The sequence below is a fragment of the Schistocerca americana genome, chromosome 5, assembly GCF_021461395.2.
Source record: "Schistocerca americana isolate TAMUIC-IGC-003095 chromosome 5, iqSchAmer2.1, whole genome shotgun sequence".
Classification (NCBI taxonomy): domain Eukaryota; kingdom Metazoa; phylum Arthropoda; class Insecta; order Orthoptera; family Acrididae; genus Schistocerca; species Schistocerca americana.
Window position 1 is genome coordinate 441,479,871 of NC_060123.1, and position 25,658 is coordinate 441,505,528.

General features: G+C 44.0%; 1 protein-coding gene and 1 non-coding gene across 8 annotated transcripts in view; both read left to right on the forward strand.

The window, feature by feature from the left end:
• The window catches only part of LOC124615403, a 494,346-nt gene that overhangs the window by 168,873 nt on the left and 299,815 nt on the right, over positions 1-25,658 (forward strand). The window lies entirely within an intron of this gene.
• Positions 416-490, forward strand: Trnaw-cca. Its single transcript has one exon. It is a non-coding gene; the product is annotated as a tRNA-Trp (tRNA).

Genomic DNA, 25,658 nt, shown 5'->3' on the forward strand with positions numbered 1-25,658 from the left:
GACTGGTTTGATGCAGCTCTCTATGCTACTCTATCCTGTGCAAGCTTCATCGTCACCCAGTACCTACTGCAGCCTACATCCCTCTGAATCTGCTTAGTGTATTCATCTCTTGGTCTCCCTCTACGATTTTTACCCTCCACGCTGCCCTCCAATATTAAATTGGTGATCCCTTGATGCCTCAGAGCATGTCCTATCAACCGGTCCATTCTTGAAACTTCCTGGCAGATTAAAACTGTGTGCCCGACCGAGACTCGAACTCGGGACCTTTGCCTTTCGCGGGCAAGTGCTCTACCAACTGAGCTACCGAAGCACGACTCACGCCCGGTCCTCACAGCTCTACTTCTGCCAGTAATGTTTGGAAGGTAGGAGACGAGATACTGGTAGAAGTAGAGCTGTGAGGACCGGGCGTGAGTCGTGCTTCGGTAGCTCAGTTGGTAGAGCACTTGCCCGCCAAAGGCAGAGGTCCCGAGTTCGAGTCTCGGTCGGGCACACAGTTTTAATCTGCCACGAAGTTTCATATCAGCACACACTCTGCTGCAGAGTGAAAATCTCATTCCGGTCCATTCTTCTTGTCAAGTTGTGCCACAAACTCCTCTTCTCCCCAATTCTATTCAATACCGCCTCATTAGTTATGTGATCTACCCATCTAATCTTCAGCATTCTTCTGTAGCACCACATTTCGAAAGCTTCTATTCTCTTCTTGTCTAAACTACTTATAGTCCATGTTTCACTTCCATACATGGCTACACTCCATACAGATACTTTCAGAAACGGCTTCCTGACACTTAAATCAATACTCGATGTTAACAAATTTTTCTTCTTCAGAAACGCTTTCCTTGCCATTGCCAGTCTAAATTTTATATCCTCTCTGCTTCGACCATCATCAGTTATTTTGCTCCCCAAATAGCAAAACTCCTTTACTACTTTAAGTGTGTCATTTCCTAATCTAATTCCCTCAGCATCATCCGACTTAATTCGACTACATTCCATGATCCTCGTTTTGCTTTTGTTGATGATCATCTTAAATCCTCCTCTCAAGACACTGTCCATGCCGTTCAGCTGCTCTTCCAAGTCCTTTGCTGTCTCTGACAGAATCACAATGTCATCGGCGAGCCTCAAAGTTTTTATTTCTTCCCCATGGATTTTAATACCTACTCCGAACTTTTATTTCCTTTACTGCTTGCTCTTCCAGCCGGCCGTTGTGGCCGTGAGGTTCTAGGCGCTTCAGTCTGGAACAGCGTGACCGCTACGGTCGCAGGTTCGAATCCTGCCTCGGGCATGGATGTGTGTGCTGTCTTTAGGTTAGTTAGGTTTAATTAGTTCTAAGTTCTAGGCGACTGGTGACCTCCGAAGTTAAGCCGCATAGTGCTCAGAGCCATGTGAACCATTTGAACTGCTTGCTCAATATGCAGATTGAATAGCATCGGGGAGAGGCTACAACCCTGTCTCACTCCTTTCCCAACCCCTGCTTCCCTTTTATGTCCCTCGACTCTTATAACTGCCATCTGCTTTTTGTACAAATTGTGAATAGCCTTTCGCTCCCTGTATTTTACCCCTGCCACCTTCAGAATTTGAAAGAGAGTTTTTCCTGATGGAATTTAATTTTCCATAAGTTGCGCCTTTGGATGTCCTCAATCTGCTGTTATAAGTAGTCAACGATTTGATTGAGGTTGGGGTGACTAGCATAGAGTACAAGGTGTTGCGTCACGGAGGAACAGTGTTAATATAAATACTATAGAGACTAGGGCTCAGGGGTGATGCTTTTGTTAACCAAATGCTAATTTATTGGTACTATCTAAGCTCATATAAAACTTGCTATTACACAAGAACAAAGCCAGGATGTTAATTATATGTGGAGGATTTATCACTGATGAAACTTGTAGATAATGACATGCAAGACAAAATCAAAGGCCTTCTCGATGTCTAAGAAGATGGCTCTCGTGCTGTATCCGTCTACCTTATCTTTACAGATCTTCTCAACCACTCGGGTAGCTTGAGTGAAGGTGCCACGCCAAGCGTGAAAATCAAATTTCTCGAGGTTGGTCAATCAGAAAATTTTGCAGTGTAGTAAGAAATAGTCCGGCCAGCGTTGTCGAACCTGTTGATAATGCAGTCACGATCGACTCAGTGACGAGTATGACCTTCTTACACGATAAAACGTAGCACTGAATTTTGTTATAAATTACATACCAAGGCATACTGGCCGGTATTATTGAAAACTGGTCGACTTTCGTGCAGCTGACTTCATAACGGCGCATCGCTCTTAGTTTCCTCGCTGGAACTGTCCAAAACATTGCGCGTGCGTGAATGGAATACCAAAGGCGCCTTAGGGCTATCGATATATCGAGTTGCACGAGCAAAGACAAGTTGTATACCCAACGAATGTTGCAAAGCACGACTCTATCATAAAAGGTGCCAGATCAGCTGCGGTTTCTTAAGCAAAATACTTCCCGATATACGCGATGTCACACACGAGGCATTTTGCGGTCGGTAGTGGCTGGACGTCGCTTGCTCCTATGTCCTATCCACGCATGCACAATCATGCACACAAATTAGCTACATTTCCACAGCACATATAACTATCAGTCATAAACACTACCTGATCAAAAGTACCCGACTCGCCAGTATAAAAGGAGGCGGGGAGTATAGTGTTTGTAGGGAAGCAGTAACAGAAGAACGGTTCGGTTAGAGGAGCTCAGTGTCTCAGAATGCAAACTAGTCTCAGGGATATATTGGCGAGCAATTCATTTTACAGCATTGTGTTGCGTACATTAGAGAAACAGTTCGGAGAAGATTATTGTATCAGCATAACTGTGCACGCTACGATACAGCAGAGTCTCTGGACGATAACATTCGTGGAATGGACTGACCTGACCAGAGTCCCAACCTTCGGGTTGAATTAGAACGTAGACTTCGCCTCATATCCGTGCGTCCATTGTCACTACCTTCTCTGATTTCGGCTCTTTAGGAAGAATGGGATGCTATTCATCCACAGACACCAAGTGTCCCCTGCGGTTCTAGGCGCTACAGTCTGGAACCGAGCGACCGCTACGGTCGCAGGTTCGAATCCTGCCTCGGGCATGTATGTGTGTGTGATGTCCATAGGTTAGTTAGGTTTAATTAGTTCTAAGTTCTAGGCGACTGATGACCTCAGAAGTTAAGTCGCATAGCGCTCAGAGCCACTTGAACAATTTTTTTTTTTTTTTGTCCCCTGCGGAGTTAAAGCCGTTATAAAGGATAAGAGTGGACATACCCTATAAGAGTGTCCATTAACAGGTTTCCAGATACTTTTGATCTGATTATTATCAGCAGTGTATTACCTGTGTCTTCGTAACTGCGATTTATCTTATTTAAATTTACTTGTTTGATTCATATTTGTCTGTTTTACGTTCATAAGCGAATGCTTGATAATGACCTTGAGGATAAAAGTGGCCAATAAGAAGTAAAAGTATTGTATGAATATACAACCTCAGGGGAAACGTGTCATCAGTTAATCAGTACTTGATGGCTGTAGAACCAGCGATGAAGAAAAGTTTCAGTATATTCCATCCATCCAGCTAGCCAGCCCGCTTGCTCGTTGCCTTAGCCTGTACTCGTCATCCACTGCTCTCGCGCCTTCCCCCTTTTTTTCTGACGCCACTGCACACACTAGGCTATTCCATCTCCCGTAAACTCACTCTCTCTCATCCTTTCCGTGCACTTGCTTCCCTCCGTAAAACCACCACTTTAGCTGCTTCACAGTCCTTAATAACTAAACTCCAGGGTCGATGTACACGTTCTCCTTCTCTGTAGTCACTTTGAAGACACCATTCTCTTGTTCACGTCCTCTCGACCGTTGGTTTTTCATAGTGGAGAAAAATTCACCTGTTAAGATAAGCATGTTATCAAAGCTGCCGGTTACCTACAAGCTACCATACAGTGCATGGCAGAGGTTAACTTGTAACACCGTTAGTCATTTCCTTTTCTTTCCCTCTCGCAAATGGAGCCCTGACTTATCTTGGCTATCCTTCCGCGTGATGAGCATTGATAGCAATAGAATCATTCCTTTTATTCCGATCTGGTGAAGATCCGAAGCACTCCAGTAGTACTCAGGAATGGGTCTCAGGAGTGTTATGTACGTGATCTCCATTATGGATGAGTTAGGCTTTCCTAAAATGTTCTCAATTAACAAAAGTTGACCATTTGCTATCCCTACTACCATCCTTACGTGTTCGTTCCATTTCATGTCACTTTCAACGTTAGCCTAGATATTTAATCGGCCTGTCAAGCAGCATACCACTGAAACTGTGTGTCCACTGGGAGCTCCAAAGACTCGCTGAACCACTACGTTAATCTGTCTGGAACATCCGCAAGCCCCGCTTCCCAGCTCATATGCAATTTCCTGGTGACACCATCCTCACAGGAGGTGCTATCTACAGAAAGTGCCCACGCCAATTCGTTTCCAATCTCGCCGATTTCTCCTCTGCATTATTTTGAAGATACACCTAGTGAAACTCCCATGTAACGAAACAAGGTGTTACGTATATGCAAGTCTTTCGGGTGCAACATTTCAAGTTGTAATTACGTTTGTTGATCTAGCAGATCACTTAGAACAGTATGGGTGGTGGTGGTGGTCGTGGTGGTGGTGGTGATATGAAGCAGTCTTCCGCACTAGTCGAAACTGTATACAGCAAATGCTCAGTTTAAAGAAGACCATTAAAATACAAATCGGTCAGGAACATCCCCACCAGATGCTCCTTTGTGGACTTATCACTCACCAACACGACCCTCAAAGTGAAGTTCATGTATGAAGTGTTAGGACAATGTGTGATTAAAACCGATATTCGGTCGGGCGAAATTCTGTCTCCTATCCTAAACTGCGAAGGAATGCGCTGAAAGAGTTGGCCTCCCAAATTTCCTTCCAAAGAAACCAGGTACACTTGCTCAAAAATCCTAGTAAAAGGATCCTACTCGAAAACTGATCACAAAATACAGACAAATCGAGATAGTTCCATACTTCAAGTGCTTACGCGAAATCCTTTCAACGTACAGGGGGAGAGAAATTGACGCCCCAAAATTCGGATGCAAAAACTTAGGAGAGCTTAAGGTAAAATCTACATATAATTTTTTTGTGTCCATAAACACACAAATCAGGCACTGCAATACAGTTATCTAGAATGAAACATTGTACGCTAGTGGAAAACGTGATTTGTGAGATATGCTAAAAGAAGAGCGGAAAATTCTAATAAAGATACTACGCCGCAAAAGAACAGAAGGTGTTTACAGATTACAATCCCGAAAAGGCCGATTAACTTTAGAATTTCGTCGTAACATAAGAAAAAAAATCGAAATTTTATGGGCATATCCACAGACTCCCAACGACAAGATTCACTCGCAAAATAGAACTCGAAACGATACCATGTATCAAGCACGTCAATAAAGACTTCGAAAAGACTCACGTCCCTCGGACTTCTTCGACAGAATCTCGTAAAGACAAACTGCCAGAGACAGAAGTCACCAGCAGACCAGGAACAAAGTGTACTGCAGAAAGAAAAAGAATCCACGGAGAAAAAGTGAAATCTACTTGGAAACGCCAAAGATCCAAACATAAGTGTGCGTTATCTGATAGTGTCCATCGCACCTAATAATAATAATGATAATAATAATAATAATAATAATAATAATGGCTGAGGAAGTCTAGGACATCTGGCATCAGGATAAAGTTGATATTATACCAATTATACTATCAACTACAGGAGTCATAGCCGGCCGACGTGGCCGTGCGGTTAAAGGCGCTGCAGTCTGGAACCGCAAGACCGCTACGGTCGCAGGTTCGAATCCTGCCTCGGGCATGGATGTTTGTGATGTCCTTAGGTTAGTTAGGTTTAACTAGTTCTAAGTTCTAGGGGACTAATGACCTCAGCAGTTGAGTCCCATAGTGCTCAGAGCCATTTGAACCATTTGAACAGGAGTCATACCACACAATATCCACCAATACATCAACGCAATACAGCTACATCCAAACGTATATATTCAACTACAGAAATCTGTAATTATTGATACATGTTCAATTACCCGAAAGTTCCTAAATGCAATGTAACATATACTGTACAGTTAAAAGGAAGTCGCGCTTGATCAAGGTCCGCGTCACTTTCCATTTTTGACGAGACATAACGTCTGAGAAAAGAAAGAAAGAATAATAATAATAATAATAATAATAAATTTTTGTTTATTATTATTACTTACAATATGGTAATTATATGAGAATCCTTTTATGTACCAGAAACACTGAATTTGAACGGGAAAACAGGTACTGGAAAAATGGAACGCAATATCGTAAGAAAAATTCTTGACCTAAAACTTTGTATAAGAATAATACAGTGTCTCAGCAATCGGGAAATCAAATACACACAGATATTCACAGTGACATTAGAAAATGCAGGTTGAGATTCTGCGGGCACATTAAAAGAATGAATCCAGACAGACTTACAAAACAAATAGTCGATTTGTCTGATAGCAGGAGCAAAACCAAAACTGATGAGATGAAATGCGTTGGCTAGATCAAAAATGATCTGAAATTGGCGGGAACTATTCCAGGAGATCTTTGTGTGGTTACAGGAACTTCGGCTGTTCAGTATAAAATGAAAATTAAATCACCAGCAGCCGTCTCTTTTGCGTTTAATCTATTTGAAACCAGTTTCGGTGTTCCATTACACTATCTCCAGGCTTCTTGACCAACGCAAATTGGTAGGAAGCCAATATTAAGCCAACGGTATCCGTAGATACAGTATCTGGTGCACACGACACTCACTCCGCTCACCACCGACGGTTATTGAACGTAGTGACTGAGCCGTATAAACCAGAGATCTACGGAGATCGATTATTTAATATTGGCTCCTGCACACGAAGTTGGAGTCCTCGCAATTTACGTTGGTTAAGGGTCCTCAATTTGGTGCAATGGACCACCGAAACTGGTTGCGCAAATAAATTGAATGCAAAAGAAATGGCTGCAGATGTTTTAATTTTCATTTCATTGTTCCAAAACTGGTCGAAAATCACGAAATCTTATGTCCAAAATTCAAAAATGGGAAGTTGACCTAGAGAAAAAATCATGGAGGAGGAGGAAGAAGAATACTGGGACAACATGGTCTGCAGAGAGGAAGCCCGTGAGAAGAGAAAGAAAGAAATATGGGCGCAAGGGAAGGCAAATGCCCACTTTAAAGTACTTTGCTTAGTCGTAATGGGCTTATTCCTAAATGTCGCTTTGGCTTTTACAGAAATATTGACATCGAGCCATGCGGCACTGCTCCTCTCCTATGCTGCGCCCAAGTCGCGGGTATACTTGCGTGTCACAATCCACGCGTTCTTTACTTTACCGATGCACGCGATCACGTTATACGATATGATAGCACTGCTGTCGATGAAAGAACTGCTAATTAGGCGAACTGGGCCAACACTCTGCGTTGCTATGTTAATGAAATAAGCTCATCGGACAAAATATTAATCACCCCGAAAGAGCACACTGGTCGCTTTGTGGCGCTGTAGATGAACTGTGATCCTCCACCACTGTCGTAACAAATAGCTATCTGTATCTGCCAATTGGTTGTATGGAATCAGTGAAGTGACATGAGGCGACGAAGAGACGTGACAGTATAGCAGAAAGGAGCGATCGTTTTGGACGTGTCTATGACAGCGCCTTGAACGAAGTTGCTCAATTTGTTGGCGTACCAATGCTCTTTGTGACATGCTATGTAACGCACCTCAAAGAAAAGTGATCGTCAAAAGATCCTAATCGACAGGGACTGGAGGCGAGTAAAACACCTTGCGAATGACAGTCGCTTTCAATTCCAGCAGGAATTGCTTCTGTCAATGAGTGTAGTTCCGTCTCGACTAGTTTCCCAGCGAACATCGCAAAGAAAACTGCGTGCAGTTGTCATTTGGCCTTCTGAACCTCGAGAAAGGCCGCTGCACAAGCAGCACATACAGCTTCACGTCTCAAATAGGTCAAACAGCTCGGAAGCTATGCAGGATATTTTCCTGACATGGTCAGTCTGGGGGCGATCTACTGTGTTTGGTAACTGAAGAAAACGTCACAAGCTAAGATCGCTAAAAAAACATTTTATCGGGTCACCTGTTTCGACAGAGCTATTTTGTCACAATAGAGCCTTAAGTTTTTGAATTTTTACAACATTTTACCTATCAGTGTTAAAAAGTCGCTTTGCATGGCATACGCATTGTAACGCGACTTTGTAAAAACTCGTAAGCGTAAGACCCGATCATGACAGCATAGCTTTGTCGAAACCGGTCATCCAATAAAATGCCTTTAGCGATTTTGGCTTGTGAAGTTTTCTTCAGTTGCCAAACTGTACAGCAGCTGACTGGAGGTGTGTAGTCGGTAGTGTGGTCAGAGTCGCGATTCTGCCTCTTTTCAAATGATGCGAGGGATTGAAGCGCCGACGGCGTAATGAGCTGTCTAACCCGCGGTCGGTGGAGGATGTAGCTCACTTATGTTGTTTTGGGTTCCTTCTTCGTACCGTGACTTCAGCTCACTGTTTCAGGTTGCTGTGAGCGTGAACCAGGGCGTTTGTTTCAACATACTCGGTTACCATTTGTTGCCCTTTGCCCTTTATACTCACGGTGAGTAATGCCGTAGATCCTCCCTTCATATAACAAGACGACAGGCTTATTGACAGAGCTGCATTCATACGTTCCTGGTTTGACGAACAGTAAAGCTCCCTATGGCACTTCGACTCGCCTGGTAAATGAAGGAATGACGATAGGCTTTAACGCCACATCGACAACGAGGTCTTCAGGGACAGAACACGAGCTCTGAATTTTTCAAAGATTGGAAAGGAAATCGGCCGTGCCCTTTCAAAGTAAGCATCCAGGCATTTACGTGGAGCGATTTTGTGAAACCACGGAAAACCTACATCAGGATGGTAGAATGCAGAACCGCAGACGAATCGGTATTTAACATCTCAATTAGGTTACCCCAAGAGATGGAATTAATATTGTATGGCTTCAGCTGAATATGGAGTGTGTGAAGAAACTTGTGGATTCTATCATTCGCCGAACTGGTGTCATTGTGAGAACTAGAGATGATGATACAAGGTATTAGTGCGGTGTTTCTTGGGGATAAATGTATTTTTCCTGTATACTTAATTTCAGTAAAACATCCCCACACTTTTTTAACCTTTGTGACTAGAGCAGATAGTTGCAAGATCACCACAGTAGGAGAGTAACAAAATAAAGATAAATCATAATCGCTGTCTCACAGGGTTCTATTTTGGGTCCACCCCTATTCCTTATACATGTGAATGACTTTCCGCTTAACATTCAAGAAGCAAAACAGGTATTTTTCGGAGATGATATTAGTCTTATAATAAGTCCCATTAGAATTCAAGCAGCAGAAGAGAATGTTAATCATGTTTTCAAAGAATTTTTGAGTGATTTTGTGAAAACGGACTCTCCCTCAATTTCGAGAAAACACACCACATTACAGCCAATTCTGTACAACAAATAGTCATACCAACAATTGACGTAAAACATGAACAGGAGTCAGTAAATAAGGTAGAATGCTCCAAAATTTTATTTATACATGTTGACGAAAACTGGAACTGAAAAAAAGCATATTATAAGCTTCTCAAACAATTACGTTCAGCTACTTCGCTCTTCACATAATTGCTTGTCTTGAAACCGAACTAATCAACCTCATGACATTTTGTCTATTTCCACTCACTAATATCGTAAAGAATAATTTTCTGGCGTAACTCATCACTTAGAAAGAAAGTATTGATTGATCAAAAGCGAGCATTGCCCATAATATGCGGTGCTCTCCAGTGGTCGTCATGTAGACGCCACCTCAAGGAGCTGGGCATTGCAACGGCACCATAACAATGCATAGTATATTCGCTAATGAAATTCGTCTTAAATAATCCATCACTGTGTGAGAAGACTAGTGATGTCCGCACCTACAACGTTAAAGGAAAAAAATACCTTTGTTATCCATTATTAAAGTTGCCAGTGGCTCAGAAAGGAGTTCAGTATGCAGCATCAAAAAATTTTTGATCGTTTGCTCTGTAACTTAAAATGTCTGACGGGTAGCAAAACAAATATTAATTCTAACCTAAAATCATTTGTCCTGTGCAACCCGTTCTATTTCCTTGACGAATTTCTACCTAAAAACTGGTAGCCTAAAAAAATCAGAACCAAGAGTTTACTTGTTATTCAACCTTAAATAAGATAACTGCTCCTTCGAACAGCGGTTTTTGTCGTTAGAACCTAATGAAAAAGCCGCATAGAGAATGGCTTAACCCTACCAGCAAGTGGTATAGAAAAATCAGCACTCGTTTTGTTCCCCAGGCCTTTGCATATAACGCAAACCCATGAACTGCTTTGTGTATAGCGGAGGAGGACACTCGATCGTGTACGCGCCCTTCACAGCACTGTTTTTCAGCTTGTAGCCCACTGCCTGGGAAGGCATCGTCATATCTTGAGCCTACCAAAAAATTCATATGCAGTGTCGTAGTCGCAAATTACATATTGTTTGCTTCTTTAAAAAAAAGTACAGCACACACAAGTGAGAACGTACATTACAGTTCGTGAACGTAGCATTATCAGTAGCAGGAATACTTCATGGCACAATCATCCTTCGGACAACGAATTATGTTTATCAAAACAGCCCTTGTTTAGGATGTAGAAGAGAGGCTGTGGAGTCAGACGTGCAGGGAGATGCGAGGTTGGATCTTAAGCAGCGGTTTCCGTATTAACAAGCCGAGGCGCCCATTGCATGCACGTGGGCTGGGTCGCGTGGTAAGAAACGCGGCAGCTGTGTGTCATCGGAGGAGTGGGAGTGCGAGTAGTTACAAGAAATAAGTATTACACAGTGTTCCGAAAATAGAATACTGGATCATGTCACGACTGTTCTTCCCTGTCTTGCCGTACTGTTTCCTCCGTTACCGTTTCGTTACTTATATGGAACTTGGAACTGCATCGTGCAGAAGACTCATTATTAAAAAAAAAGGCAAAAGTGCGAAATACACGATGAAACACACAACGGCACCCACAAGTATTTACAACAGATGATGATCTTCTTTTTCTTCTTCTACTTGTTGTTAGAGTTAATCCCACGCAGTTCGGACCCACTGTGCTCAAAGAGTAGGGAAATTTATTTTACTTAACTGTGTGGCCGGATGCCCTTCGTATCGCCTTAGCCGTCAGTTGCCCAAGGAAAGGAAGTCGTGTGCGCCACCTTTCTGCGAATAGAGTAAACTTTGTTCTGTGATCGTATTTTAGCTGTTTGTGTATCGTATTTTCTGACACGGAAATTGGGAACCAGCCGATCAGTTGTCTGAGCGTGGGAACCCGTCTAACAATCGCACTCAGTGTGGCAAGTGCACAAGCCACGGTGGTTAATCCGCCGCACGTATTCGATCCTGAACCGGCTCACCCTCCTGTTTTGCAAGTTACCGCTCCGCTTTACGTTTACGAGCAGGTCCATTTATTACGGAAGATAGAGTGAAAATTACTAGATTTTGTTTGACTATACATCGGCGACCGATCATTAGAATCTGTCACAATCTTGAAGTCTGTAAGAGTTTCTTCGCAGGTGTAGGGAAAGCGAGTCGGCAGTGTTAGACTTAATGGTAGAGCATTAGGAAAGTGTAATTCACTAACGAAAGAAGTCGTTCGAAGATTCGCTCTTCCTTCAATCCTTGCCGAGTTGTATTACTAGACGAAGTAGAAAAGATTCAAAGGAGAGCCGCACAGTTCGTCAAGAGTTCGTTTCGCCAACGTGAAATACTTACCAAGACGAAGTGGGAGACGTTACCCTGAGAAATGGGCATCGCGAAGATCATTCGTCAAATTTCAAAAATCGGTGGTGTAACGCGAGCTCGGAAACGAACTGTTTAGTGCTCCATTTATCAGGTAATGATCAGGACTTTAAAATGTGAGGAATTAGTCCTCATACAGAAACGAACCGATAGTGAGTCCACCCACATATCATCTACGAACATTCGAGCAATCTCATTTCCCTCTTCCTATTCTACGAAGATCATTCAGTAATTAAACATACAAATTGTTGTACAGCAAAAGTGGTTCTTCTCTTCTTTTTCCTGCCCTTATCCCTTATCCCCCATCTTCATGGGGCACACACGTAATACGGTCGCAGGTTCGAATCCTGCCTCAGGCATGGATGTGTGTGATGTCCTTAGGTTAGTTAGGTTTAAGTAATTCTAAGTCTAGGGGACTGATGACCTGAGACGTTAAGTCCCATAGTGCTCAGAGCCATTTGAACCACACACGAAAATCTAGATTTGATAATGTTAGTGGCTGGACGCCCTTTCTGTCGCCTCCACACCTCACCCTCCCCCATTCCCGATGGAAATTGTATGTGTCTTCTGTCTGCGTCTAGCGTGAGAATGTTTTCTAAATGTCTGCGAATCGTGTAACTGAGGTGGGACATGTAGTCGGATTTGGGAAACCGCCTAAAAATTACATCCAGGTTGACCGGTACACTGGCCCTCGTCGTTAATCCGCAGGGGGTCGGCGGATATCCTCGAATCCTGGAAGCCGAGTAATAAAGCACGCGGCTATCTGGGCGGATCGCATCCAGAATTGGTAAGTACATGAATGCAATTTATTGTAGATTATTCCACGTAATCCCCACGAACTTCTCCGCGCTTGTCCCCATATTCTCTAAGAGTCTTCTTATGCCCTCAGCGAAAATTTTTGTACCTTACTCTCGAAGCGAGTGTTCTTTAGCTTTCCTTTCCTATTGAATTTGATGCCACACAAAGCTTCTTTGATTGGACTAAGCAAATAAAAAGCCGAAAGGCCAAGGTCACGGCCGTAAGCAGGATGAGGTAGCTCGCGCATCCCTATTTTCCAGTGTCAGTTTTGCCGTATGACTTCGAGGGTTGTTCTGAAGAAGTAGCACGACTTTTGTCTGTGCCATCTCACAGTTCCGCTTCATTGCATGCTTCACTTTGTTCTCTGTCACGCCGGAGAAGTGTATGCTGTTGTTGTCTCCTTATGTCGGAAATATGTGCGGCATTACTTTAAAGGCGACCCTCGTTAACTATTTATCGGACGAATGAGAAAGATTCTTCGAATGGTCCTTAATTAAAACATTTACATACATTATCTGCATTCGGCGTTATTTAAAATTGAAAAAAAAAAAGCCACCACCCCCGAACCTAGTAACAGTAGCAGATGTCGTAGGTAACGGTTTCCAGGGGACACAAAAATTTGATTTTCATTATTTCGTCTAATTATTGACGGAATTTAAAATGCTCTCAATAACTGGTTATAAACAGGCATAATCCTGTGTTAAAAGTTTAATTAAATGACACAATTATTACGGTTAGAAACTGTCTTGAGACAGCTTATATGACGGCGTGCAAATACTTAATTTGATTCATCGAGTATTTGAGTGAGAGCACTTAGCGTCTTTCAGCAAACTTTTTACATGTGTAATGTCAGACATTTAAAACATTAACTGATTTTTAAAGTAATCAGATGTTTGAAGCTATTTTATACATGAGAGCTCCATTCCTCAATGAATCAGGATTTTCTGTGTTTCTGTTTGTTGCGTAGACGAATCTTAAATGTCTTTAACTCCTTCGTAGGAGAACCAAAAGGACTGACTAACTACCGGGAACGATAAAGATGTAGAACTAAAAGTTTTCACTTCTAGAACTAAGATCATAAATTTCTAGGATTGCAGTGTTGTGTGTATTACCTCTTTATTAGGACGACAGCGTTTTTTGTGAGGATCCAATATTTTTTCCAGAAAGTTTTATATTACTTTCATCTTAATTTTTTTGTTAAAATGGTTTTCAGTTTGATAATTTTATGTATCTCTGTGTCAGAACTCGTTGGAATGAAAAACTTCGCGGCTATATAAGCGCACACTCAATGAATTGGGTCATGGGAGTAGTTGATTCTATAGAAATCGAATCCTTAACTTATTTCCGATCTCTACTAGTTCCAACTAGCAGGTAACAAACTAATGGGAGTATCTTACCAATAAACAAGAGTATTTCAAACGCAATCGCACACAATATTTCAGTGATTGTTAACTCTGCGTGCCTCTCCTCCTATCGTAGATATAGGCGCAGTAAACGTAGTGTTGTCTCCTAGGTCATGTTGATAGGGACCGGAAATCAGTCGATGGTCTGGTCAGATGAGCCCCGATTTCAGTTAGTAAGAGCCGATGGTAGAATTTGAAAGTGGCGCAGACCTCATGTTCCACAAAGCCATTGACAAGGCACGGTGCAAGCTGATGGTGGCTCCACAATGGTGTGGACTGTGTTTATATGCCATCGACTGGGTCCTCCAGTCCAACTAAACCGATCATCGACTATTTGCGATTCATACACTTCATGTTCTTAAACAACGATGGAATGCTTATGGATGACAGTGAGCCATGTCACGGCCACAGTTTTCGCGATTGGTTTGAAGAACATTCTGGACAGTTGGAGTGAATGATTTGACCACCGATTTTGCCCGACATGAATCCCATCGATCGTTTATGGGACATAATCGAGAGGTCAGTTCGTGCTCAAAATATCGCAGCGGCAACATTTTCTAAATTATGGACAGCTATAGAGGCAGCATGGCTTCAGGAAACTTCCGACGACTCGTTGAGTCCATGCCACGTAGCGTTGGTGCACTACGCCGGGGATAAGAGCTCCGCCACGATATTAGGAGATAACCGTAGGCTTTGTCACCTTAGAGTATATTTGCATGTAGCTATCCCTTGACTTTTCCCGTCTCAGTGTATCATCAATCCATATCTAGGAGAATACCGTGATTCACAGTCAGATGCCTTAGATAGGCTGCAGAAAATACGAACTTGTTATTTAATGCTCGTAAAATTTGGTGAGTGAACATGAGTGTGTTTCAGAAGAGTTGCTCTACTGTGAATGCCAAACTGCGATTTGCTGAGGATATTATTCTTTAATAAGTCACAGCTGCAAAATACTAACGCGATTTCTTTACAGACGAATGGAAAAACTGGTGGAAATATTGGAACACGTGAGGCAATACTGACCCTACGACTTATCTTAGAAGAAAGATTAAGGAAAGGCAAACCTACGTTCCTAGCATTTGTAGACTTAGAGAAAGCTTTTGACAATGTTGACTGGAATGCTCTGTTTCAAATTCTAAAGGTGGCAGGGTAAAATACAGGGAGCGAAAGGCTATTTACAATTTGTACAGAAAGCAGATGGCCGTTATAACAGTCGAGGGGCATGAAAGGGAAGCAGTGGTTGGGAAGGGAATGAGACAGGGTTGTAGCCTCTCCCCGATGTTATTCAATCTGTATACTGAGCAAGCAGTGAAGGAAACAAAAGAAAAATTCGGAGTAGGTATTAAAATCCATGGAGAAGAAATAAAAACCTTGAGGTTCGCCGATGACATTGTAATTCTGTCAGAGACAGCAAAGGACTTGGAAGAGCAGTTAAACGGAATGGGTAGTGTCTTGAAAGGAGGATATAAGATGAACATCAACAAAAGCAAAACGAGGATAATGGAATGTAGTCGAATTAAGTCGGGTGATGCTGAGGGAATTAGATTAGGAAATGAGACAATTAAAGCAGTAAAAGAGTTTTGCTATTTGGGGAACAAAATAACTGATGATGGTCGAAGTAGAGATGATATAAAATGTAGACTGGCAATGGCAAGGAAAGCGTTTCTGAAGAAGAGAAATTTAACATACAGTATAGATTTGTCAGGAAGTCGTTTCTGAAAGTATTTGTATGGAAGTGAAACACGGGCGATAAATAGTTTGGACAATAAGAGAATAGAAGCTCTGGAAATGTGGTGCTACAGAAGAATGCAGAAGATTAGATGGATAGATCACATAACTAATGAGGATGTACTGAATATAATTTGGGAGAAGAGGAATTTGTGGCACAACTTGACAAGAAGAAGGGATCGGTTTGTAGGACATGTTCTGAGACATAAAGTGATCACCAATTTAGTATTAGAGTGCAGCGTGGAGGGTAAAAATCGTAGAGGGAGACCAAGAGATGAATACACTAAGCAGATTCTGAAGGATGTAGGTTGCAGTAGTTATTCAGAGATAAAGAAGCTTGCACAGGATAGAGTACCATGGAGAGCTGCATCAAACCAGTCTCAGGACTGAAGACCACAACAACAACAACAACAACAACAACAACAACAAGATGAGATATTATTTTAGAATCCATCACCTTCTCAAAAATTTTGGAAAATATCACATCTCTTCTATTACCATTCTGAAATAAGGGTTTAACGACATAGTTCAGTTTCTCTGGAAAACTGCCACGAGTTAGTGATGCATTTCGTATTTCAGATAAGACTGTGCTTATTGTATGGCAGTAAATCTTTGATACTACTCTATTGGAAACAGCGGCAATCCAGATTTAAGTTTTCGGTGGTTCACACAAACAGCGTAATGTAAATGCCACATCGGTTACTTCTAAAAAGACCACGGTCGATTTCCTTCACCAATCCGAACTTGTGCTACGTCACTACTGACCTCGTCGAAAGTGGGCCGTTAAACACCGAGCTCCCTCTCGTCCCATCGTAACTACGGCTTCGATTCTTGAGAGTCATGGTTGGAGAGATTTCTCTTGCATGCGAGCGCGCATGAATAACGCGCCAGTATGGTGGTGGTCGTCCTCTTCAGTACTGTGGCGTTCGCGGGAAAGCGTTCTTGGCAGCCTGGCGTTGCCATTGAATGCCGTTATCTACCGTGGCAGCATTTTGTAAGGCGGCGTGGATTCCCCGCCTGTCTAGCTGCCATGCTGTGTGGCCGTTGCCACAGCCATTCACTCCGTATCGATCCCTGCCGTTACTGTTCGGAGAACACAACTTTAGACCGCCAGCCCATACCAAGCATTCACTCTCATCAGCGGCTCACATGCGCATAGGGGGCGCTTGAATTCAAGTCACTGAGAAGTAAATGCACTATCGAGCCGACGTGTCGCAGTAGCGAAAGGAACAGATAATATACTACTAAGTTACGTACATAGAAATGGCGTCACTTTCTTAGTCCGACATTTGTGAATATTAGTTTTCAAAAAATTCTCTCTTTCTTTTACCTGTAATATCGTTGCGCACAGTGCACTTCTATTCCCTAGAGCAAGCTGCTTCCGTTTTGTCTTTTTATAACAGGTATTAGAGCATTAAAAGCCGAAGGACGATGCAGACTGTTTCGTTGTGAAATGATTGGGTAGTGCAGCAAGCGTGGTTTCGTGGTTCGGTTCTGGTGGAGGATCACACAATTTTACTGTCCACCACCACCACCACCACCACCACCACCACTGCCACCGTTGGAAAACATTAATGCCTTCCACTTTTTATGTGGTGCAGGTTCCTAGGATTTTAATTGTGATAAAAATATACAAGGTGGTTTTGCTAAATGGGGACAAATTACAGGAGACGATCGCCAAGAATACATAAGGGGTGTCAAAAAAGAAACGAGCCGGAGGCATAATTACAGAAACCATTACCTGTATATTAGAAGTATTAACCCTGGCTGTTGAGACACTTGCCCCACTGTGATACAAGGCGGTGAATGGCTGTCCCATAAAATTCCCGGGGCTGCGATGTTAACCAGTTCCGCACGTACAGCTGGACGTCTTCTTCCGACGTGAATCGTTTGCCCTACAGAGCCTTTTTAAGGGGACCAAAAATGGCGTAATCATAGGGGGAGAGGTCCGAACTGTAGGGGGGGTGGTCGAGAACCATTCGAATTTCTGCAGTAGTGCCGCGACTGTGTTGGCCGTATGAGGCTTTGCATTGTCGTGGGGCGAAGGATGGTAAAGGTTTGCGAGTAACGCTGGACATTGTTGTCCCGTGCCGCAGGAAGTAAATCTAAAGGGTGCCATCTTGGCCAAAGAAGAACGTCAGCATATCCTTCCCTGCACTCGTGTGGATGGCCTTGGCTTTTTTTTGTGTTGGTGGTGACCCTGGATGCTTCCACTGGAGGCTTTGTCGTCTTGATTCTGTTTTGAAGTCATGACACCATTCCCTTCCCGAGCATAACGCTGCAGATGAGCTAGACAGTGGGCCATTCGACAGGATTCCTAGTACGGTTCAAAACTGTGGGGCACCCATTGGGCACACACTTCGCGCATGTGCAGGTCGTTCCTTCATGATGGTGTCAATCCGACCATGGGGGCTATGGCTTTCGCTGTTACTCGGCGGTACTGGGTGATGAGTGCAGGTTCACGCACAGGAATCGCAATTTTTACTTGTCTGTGAGGCGTCGTGGAAGGATGACTGGTCAAACGAGACGTTCGTCAGTAATCCCCGCCCACACATTGACACCACAGGGAATCTCCTTAGCTCACATGTGGGTTGTGCGAAGGTTGACGAAACTGTCGCTCATACAGGTAGCGACATCTGTGAAGAGGATAGACGACAGAAACAAAGCGGCCACAAAACAGCCACAGCAGAGGCAAATACGTAGGTAATAAGGCACGCGCGCGTTGTAATACGTGTTCCATTTAGCAACATCACCCTGTATAAAATGCTTTAATACAGTAATTTGTCACTGGACTCGCATTCGGGAGGACGACGGTTCAATCCCGTCTCCGGCCATCCTGATTTAGGTTTTCCGTGATTTCCCTAAATCGCTTCAGGCAAATGCCGGGATGGTTCCTTTGAAAAGGGTACGGCCGATTTCCTTCCCCATCCTTCCCTTGCCCGAGCTTGCGCTCCGTCTCTAATGACCTCGTTGTCGACGGGACGTTAAACACTAATCTCCTCCTCCACAGTAATTTGTTTACATCAATGATTAGTACACTACTTAAGCATATGTTCAAGAAATTGCGATACAGAGAAATGCATGTATGCATGTGTGTCACGCAATTGGTTTAAAAACCGTATTAGCAACACACACACTATTTTGACAACATCATAATGTCAGGGTGGTTATAATTAAACTTGCGCTACTTGAGCCAGTGAAGCGAAAAACTATTTACCGTATGGGTAACCAACTTCATAGGACTGGTGTTCAGACTGTGCGCTACAGGATTTGTGTTGATACTAAGTAAGATGGTTTACTTTGTGCGCCTTGCAGCTAGTCGCCGTGCGGCTGTAGCTTGCCCCCACACGGAAGTAGAGGCGTCCAGTTTGAACGCAAGTGCGAGTGGGATCACTCGCACACACACGTTGGAGAAGAGGCATGCAACCAACACGCGTGCCTCTTCTTGCCTGTGGGGGCGAGCACAGTCGCACGGCGACTCGGCGCAAAGGTATAAACGCGCCTTCAGTGTCATGACTTGCCGTTAGGTACCGGTTCGGCAACTTAGGGACGAACTTGGACCCCAAGGGCCAAGGACATGCAGCGTGAACGGCACACGTTACAGTGATATACTTCGCCAGCATATGATCCCTGCACTATGGGAGAAAAGTGCTTTGGACTCAATTGTCTTGATGGACAAACCACCTCACATCACATTGCTCGTGAGGTCACGCGGTTATTCCATAAATTTTTTGGAGAAAACCGAATCATTGACTGATCATTCCAAAGTGCGTGGCCACAAAGCTCGCCAGTCTGGCTGTGGGGTTACCTGAAGAACAGGGTTTATCAGCTAAACGTGAAAATAATTGAAAAAAGAAAAAGCATGTCGGGCTGCGAACCTACTTCCGTTTACTTCGTGACTGCATGTCGCTTACAAGACCACAGCGATCATATATAGCCATGGGCATTGTTATTAATCTTGAGGTCCCCAAAATGTTTTTGCCGCTTATGTATCATTAACAGACATTTAACAAATTGTACCAAGAGTAATGTGTGTGTCTTCAACAAGCCGTTACTTTCAAACGGCATACTAATACAACAAGTAAGTTACAATGCGGGAACAACGGAAAACCATGAGTCCAATATGGCGTGACAGATCTCTCTCTCTCTCTCTCTCTCTCTCTCTCTCTCTCCCTCTCTCTCCCTCCCTCCCCCTCCCCCTCTCCCTCTTCTCCCACCTCCATCCCCAGACTACAACTTGCTGTCACTCCCATAGTTAGCGTGCCACAAACGTCTAAGATTTTAGTAATAGTAACTATAAAATAAGTGTTTATAGTATGAAATCAGTCTGTTTGCATCAGTGTTTAGTACAGCGCTTTTGCTCTTTTTGGTAAGTATGGGTGACAACGTCCCACCTTCCCCTCCCCATCCCTTAGCTCAGCCCCTACAACTACGGATGGTGGTTACCGCTAAAACAACCGGTTTTCGGTTATATCGGTATTTTACGACGCCAGTTTAACATGAAATAACCGTTTTTTATTCGTACTATTAACTGTTATAAACTTAGAAATCGAGCAGAGATGAAAAATTTCGACTCCCTCACTTTCAAGATTCGTAGAATCAAAATATTAAATTGAATAGGCAAATAAAAGAAAGCTTAGATCGTCAACCGTTTGCTGCTTTCTCGAGAAGTGATAAGTATTCTAATGCTACAGAAAATCGCCAATATCCTTCCCCTGATGTTAATTTTTTGAAACTGTAGCAAAAAATGTTGTAACCTAGAATCATACCACTATTTTGGACATTGGGAGTAGTCATTGCTAAAGAGAGAAACTGTAGGTTGAAGAACTTTATTTTTCGTTTTAATTTGACCGTTTTCAAGGTCTGTAAGCAGATAAAGGCATATTATATAAACATTGGCAACAGACCAGTTACCGGTACTTTCTATTTCCATCATGAACTACGGATGAATTGTTAAGTTTCCTCATCATACGATGTCGCAGGTTAGTTGTGGCCTCTCCCGTTTTTAATCTTTTAAAGCAACTGGAACATTGCACTCCGTAAAATGCTTCCAGACTAGGCATGGTGCCATTTTGTAACAAAACCAATGTCCGACGACGACAGCGAGAAGTTACCATATGCGACAAGTCATGCACACTGCATGTACACGCGTACCATCTAAGTTGCCTCACCACATGGTAACTGGTACATCATTGTCTCAGCTGTAACAGTATTGTGTTTGTTGCTCGTTTCTGACGGCATTGTTATTAAAATAGCTCTGGTCGATTTCCCATTTTCTAATATAACGCAATATTTCAACGTAACGTAATACGCATAAAAAACGTTTATTTAAAAAACAAAAATTTTTACTGCTGCTAAGGCTAATTAGTATTTTGGTTTTTAGCGGGTATTTAGTAAATATAAAAAAAACCTGTTCTAACCAGAGGCCAAACGAATACCGGTTATTCAGAGTTAAATTACCGGTCTCGGTTTTAACAGGTGGATTTTCCCCATCCCTAACTGCAACGCAGCAACTGTAGTTTGCCTGTAGAAGCTGGCAGCCCTCCGGAAGAGAACGTCGGTGAATGGCGCGCTGTGCTGTGTGGGTGGGAAGGGGTGGGGGTGAGCCGCCACTGGGACACATCGACCCAGCCGGTTAGGGGTCGATAGCGGGGTGCCGCTGCAGGTTGCCAGCAACAGGTCCGGCCGCCGCGGCTGGGCGGCAGACCCCTACGCGCATGCGCGCCTACGTCCGCAGCAGCTGTTGCCGACCGCCAGCTGCAGCCCAGAGGAAATTGCGAAATTACTTCAAGCGAGGAGCAAAGGAACAATCCGAGCTCCCAGAACAAAGATGCCCTTTAAAATTAAGTTACATCGTTAGCAGTACTTTTCTTGAAAAGCGTTCTGCCCAGAGCATCTCGTACCTCCTACCACACATTACACCACATGTACCTACATAAAAAACAATCCAGTATCAAACTGCATACGGACACGGGCGAAACTAGTTTCGCTCGAAGCTTACTTGGAAGTGAAGTCAAAATGACATTTACTTGGGCAACACACTTGTCGCCAGCTATAGTGTTTGGCCGTCTCATCGAGTTTTACGGAGGTAAGGTTTATGAAGGTTGGTTAAAGGGGAAGGGGAGTGACTCGCCAGTGACGAGGTGTCCCTCTAATGAAAGGCATTGTGATCGTGATGATGCAACGCCAGGCACGTAGAAAACTTTCCAAGCGAGAAGCTAGTGTCACTTGAAGCTTACATAATTAATGTGAGTTAATGATATATCGGCGGTAAAATGCTTCAGGAGACCGTAAGAAGTAGGACAACTGTGAGCAGTTAGGAGTTCACGGGTTTCGTTTATGTATTACTTCAGAAAGACAAGCCTGTATTTAATACTTGTATAAATCATAAAGTCTTCTGTACTTACATTTGAATTAATTAGGATGTGGCTCTTGACTCATTCGTGGTACGAAAACCATTCTATAAATGTCTACCAGTTACATTTACAAATTATGACGTACTCTCAGTATCTCCGCATATCAGTACACGTACTCGAGCCCGCCCGCCTAGCCGCGCAGTCTCCCGCTCTGCTTTCCGAGCGGGAAGACGTGTCGGTCCCTGGCGCGATTCCGCCCGGCGGATTAGTGTCGAGGTCCGGTGTGCCAGCCAGCCTGTGCATGGTCTTCAAGGCGGTTTTCCATCTGCCACTGCGAATGCGGGCTGGTTCCCCTTATTCTGCCTCAGTTACACTATGTCGGCGATTGCTGCGCAAACACTGTCTCCACGTACGCCTACCCCTTACTCTACCACGCAAACATATGGGGTTGCACTCGTCTGGTATGAGACGTTCCCGGGGGGATCCACTGGGGTCCGAACCGCACAACAACCCTGGGCTCGGTGGGGAGGGTGGACTGCTGTGGCCTGTTGTGGGGTTGTGAACCACTGTGGGCTAGGCGGGACGAAGCCTCTTCCTAGTTTCTAGGTCCCCGGTTCAACACACACACACACACACACACACACACACACACACACACACACACACACACACACACTCGCGCGCGCGCGCGCGTCGTACTCGAGGAACAGTGCATGTACAAAGGGTACGATGAATCTTTGGTAATACGACGCAACAATCAGTCACAGGATGCTGATTGTTGCTGTGTTCTGAGAATACGAGGGCTATGCCAAAAGTTTTTAGCAGAATGTGTGAAAAATTTATTTGCAAAAAAACGTTTACAACTTTTCAAAATACTCTCCATTAGCATGTATACATTTTTCCATTCTCTGAAACCACTTAGAAAATGTCAGTCCAAGCTTCTTTTGGGATGTCACTTAGTGCACTCTCGTACACCGCAATGGCCTCTTCATCTGATTAAAACCGCTGTCCTCGAATTTTTCCTTAGTCCTAGGAACAGAAAAAAGTTACAGGGGGCCCGGTCAGGTGAATAGAGGAGATGGGGTAACACTCACACTTTTTCCTTCTCCAGAAAGTCCATCGTTCTGGCAGCCCTGTGCGTAGATGCATTGTCATGATGCAGCAGAAGGTGCCCACTCTTTGGCTTTGGATGCTGTGACTTCCAGTGGAGATGGCTTTTGGAAGACAATCGTTCAAGTACTATTTAGCATTGACTGTACGACATGCGTTCAAGGTCACACAGGTGAGATGCCCGATCTTTGTGAAAAAAGTTGCCACCGTCTTTCTTCCAGAGCTCCGACTTCGTCGAACTTTTGTAGGTGGTTTCTCCCCTCAAAAGCACCACACAGAAAACTGTCTCTTCGTTTCAGGGTCATAATGGTAGACCCACGTTTCATCACCTGTGACGATATTGTAGGTGTCTTGGGACTTCCCTCCATTGAATTTTTCGAGCATGAAACGACACCAGTCCACTCTCGCCTCCTTTTGGCTTTCTGTCAGGGAATGTGGCACCCAACGAGCACATCTCTTAGTAAGGCCTAAGTGACTATGAGCGATGGTCTGTGCTGCTGTTGATCCAATATTTAAGGTCCCTTCAATGTCGCAAAATGTAAGATGTGGATCATCTTTGAACATTTTCCTCACAGCATCAACGTCTTCAGGAGTCACAGCTGTTGCTGGCCGACCGGGACGGGGTTCATCTTCAATTGACTTCGAAAACTCGCGAAACCAATTTCCAACTGTGGATCTAGAAGGGGAAGTTTCACCAAAAAATACAGCAAAGAAGAATGGCATTTTTCGGCACTTAAACCCTTTTTATAATCGTAAAAAATCATGGCGCGTAAGTCGCGGCGCGAGAGCTCCATCCTGCACCGTCTCTGACTCAGCACTGCCTGTGCTTTCTTACCGCGCTGCGGGGGGATCACCGCTAGCCAGGGGCTGCGCACGCACGTCCCAAGGTCGAAAACCGTCGCTCTTCGAGTGGAAACAACCCCATTGTCCTCCGCCTTACGGTTTACGGGCTGCTAAAAACTTTCGGCATAGCCCTCGTACGTGCACTGTTGCCACTGTGCAAAGTCTGTGGGTGCAATCGTTCCCTAGCAGGATTTAGTCTAACGTTCTTGCTGTGGCATCGTGGTCACGAAATGAGATGCTGTCGGTTTTGCGGCACAACTTCGCATCTGGTGTAAACATAGACCAGTGCTTTGAAGAAATGACTCTTGCACTCGGTGATGTGTGTTCATGTCGTACAACTATATTCAGGTGATACAGAGAATTTCAAAGAGGAAATTTCACTCCATAGGATGCTGAGAGTACGGGAAGGTGACGATCATCAGTTCCGGAGAAAAACATTGACTCTCTGTGGAATGTCCTAGACGAAGGCAGGCGAGCGACCTACAAGCTGATAGAGGATACCTTAGAGCTAAATGCAGTAGCAGTTCGTTCGAGTCTGCCCGATAATTTGCAAGTAAAGAAATATTGTTGTCTCTGGATGCCACATAGACTGACGGAAGAGCAAATGACACAACGTGTGACTTGGTGTTGGGACATGTAGTTTTCTAAGGGCCAATCTCAGTTTGTGAATAACATCGTGACAGGTGACGGCACTTGGCTGTACTATTATGACGTGCCGACTAAGACTCAAAACAAAGTTGGGGTCTTTGAAGATGACGACACCCCATAGCTGTTAGAAAAGCCTGACCAGTGAAGAAGAAAATGATAGCTGTTTCTTTTTTCCCCAAAATCGAGTGGAATTGTGGAGCGTGTTTGTTACACACAGAAGACAGTCATAGACACATTGGGCAGTGCCTGCCCAAAGTCATCCAATCTTTGAAGAACCTGCGACCGAAGTCAAGAATTTGCACTGTTCCTGCATGTGAAAATTAAGCTGAAAGTAGTGCAGTTTTCAAATGATGATGACATCGTGAGGGCTTGGGATAGGGAGTGTGCCTTACTCCCTATAGAAACTTGGCAGAACTGGTTTAGGGATTGATTTCGGATGGCGAGAGGTGCATTCAGTGCGGCATCTGGGGAACTTGCTGCCCAAGGTAGGGTTCGACATGCATGAAAACAAGCTGTAAACACTTTAGCCATGTGCGAGCAGGCATCATTTTGCTGAAATTTGAGCATGGGATGGTTTGTCATGAAGGGCAACAAAACGGGGCGTAGATTATCGTTGACGCAATGCTGTGCTGTAAAGGTGCCGCGGGTGACAACCAAAGGCGTCCTGCTATGAAATGAAATGATATGGCACCCTACACTATCACTCCAGGTCGTCGGGCCGTACGGCGGGCGACAGTCAGGCTGGTATCTCACCACTTTCTGCGGCGTCTCCAGACACGTTTTCGCTGGTCATCGGGACTCTGTTCGAAGCGGAACTCATCACTGAAGACAATTCTGCTCCACTCAATGAGATTCCAGGCAGATCACGCGGTCCCGGGTTCGAAACGTTCATTTTATTAAATTGACATAAAGTCCTCGCATATTTTTCCGTAGATCTTCGCCGAAGATGTTATCCAAAC